Genomic DNA, 2170 nt, shown 5'->3' with positions numbered 1-2170 from the left:
CATTAAATTCCAGTGAAATATATTTATGTTTGTGGTTGTAATGTGACAAAATATGGAAAAGTTCAAGGGGTATGAATACTTTTGCAAACCACTGTAGCTAAAAGCTAAACATTTAAAATCAAAAGCAGCAAAACGTTAATTAAAAGCTAAAAGAAGCAAACTCTAGCTAAAATAGCAAAACATTAGCTAAAAGCTAAAAAAGCAAACAATAGCTAAAATGGAATAGCATTAGCTAAATGCTAAAAAGCAAACTCTAGCTAAAATAGAAAACATTAGCTAAAAGCCAAAAGAAGTAGCCTAAACACTAGCTAAAAATAGCTAAACATTAGTTAAAATCAAAAGCAGTAAAACATTAATTAAAAGCTAAAAGATCCAAACACTAGCTAAAAAGCAAAACATTAGCTAAAAGCTAAAAAAGCAAACAATAGCTAAAAAACAAAACATTAGCAAAAAGCTAAAAAAGAAAAACAAGAGCTAAAAAACAAAACATTAGCAAAAAGCTAAAAAAGCAAACAATAGCTAAAAAGCAAAACATTACCTAAAAGCCAAAAGAAGTAGCCTAAACACAAGCTAAAAATAGCTAAACATTAGTTAAAATCAAAGGCAGTAAAACATTAATTAAAAGCTAAAAGAAGCAATCTCTAGCTAAAAAGCAAAACATTAGCTAAAAGCTAAAAAGCAAACAATAGCTAAAAAGCAAAACATTAGCTAAAAGCTAAAAAAGCAAACACCAGCTAAAAATGGCTAAATATGAGTTAAAACCAAAAGCAGGAAAACATTACCTAAAAGCCAAAAGAAGTAGCCTAAACACTAGCTAAAAAAAGATAAACATTAGTTAAAACCAAAAGCAGGAAAACATTAATTAAAAGCTAAAAGAAGCAAACTATAGCTAAAAAGTAAAACATTAGCTAAAAGCTAAAAATCAAACTCTAGCTAAAATAGCTAAACATTAGCTAAAAGCTAAAAAAGCAAACTCTAGCTAAAATAGCTAAACATTAGCTAAAAGCTAAAAGAACCAAACACTAGCTAAAAGAGCAAAATATTAGCTAAAATCTAAAAGAACCAAACACTAGCTAAAAAAGCAAAACATTAGCTAAAAGCTGAAAAAGCAAACACTAGCTAAAGATAGATAATTATTAGTTGAATCTTTATACAGCATGGCATTACCTAAAAGCTAAAAGAAACAAGCTAAAAATAGCTAAATATCAGCCAAAGATGAAAGAAGTAAAGCATACTAAAAGCTAAAAGCAGTGAATATCAGTCATAATCAATCCAAAAACAGGTTCAAACACAAAAGGTCCAGTTGCTTTTGTTTTTAACCTTTATTGGATTAAAAGTATAAAAACAAAACATTTAGCAAAACGATAGCAAACTTTTAAATAAAAAAAGTAGGAAAAACCTCAGTGTAGCAAAAAAGCTAACTGCAAGCTAAAACTGTCAAGTGAGTAGCTTTAAAACGGTTAGCTGAAGGATTAAAGTGTTAAAAGCCTACAGAGAAACTAAAAAGGGTCAAAAGACTAAAAGCTAAAAGTAGCATAAGAAGACAAAAACTGAACAAGTGTGCAAAGAGACGGGATCAAAGAACTCGGTGTGTCTGAAAATAAAGTTATAAATACATAATAAATTATAAAAATCACTAAAAAACAAGTCGTACATTTTGTGAATGAGCTGAAGGTTTAGAGATATTAAAACAGTTAAAGCTGCGTAGAGAAATTATTTCCCTGATATTAAACCTTCAGGTTTGTGAACAACAAAGTGTTGTTTGTGTGACCGGTTGAAGGTTTTGTGGTGTTTGAAATGTTTTCACCAGGCAGCGTGTCGTACACACACATGCTGCACAGACCCTGCAGCTGCCCGGGGGGCCACAAGACCACGCCGGTCCCCTGAGACCATCACCCCATTTGTTGTGCCCACCCCTCTTCCCCCCATTCATCCCTACCAGCCGATGACCCCGCAACCAGCAGAGGTCAGCGGCGCAGAAGGACCCCTTGTTCCCCCCCCTCATGTGCTCCGGCCCTGGGTTCTGGAGCCACGGTGTAAATCAGCGGCGGCTCTGCGCGGGAACCCTGCCCAGCTCGGGGTCCCAGACCCGCCTGGCACCATCTGTCCCGGAGCTCTGACGCAGATGCAGCACTGCCAAGGTGGGTTCCTGACCTGCAGAACACTGTCC

Source organism: Austrofundulus limnaeus, unplaced genomic scaffold (assembly GCF_001266775.1).
Source record: "Austrofundulus limnaeus strain Quisiro unplaced genomic scaffold, Austrofundulus_limnaeus-1.0 Scaffold479, whole genome shotgun sequence".
Classification (NCBI taxonomy): domain Eukaryota; kingdom Metazoa; phylum Chordata; class Actinopteri; order Cyprinodontiformes; family Rivulidae; genus Austrofundulus; species Austrofundulus limnaeus.
This window is presented reverse-complemented; position numbering follows the sequence as displayed.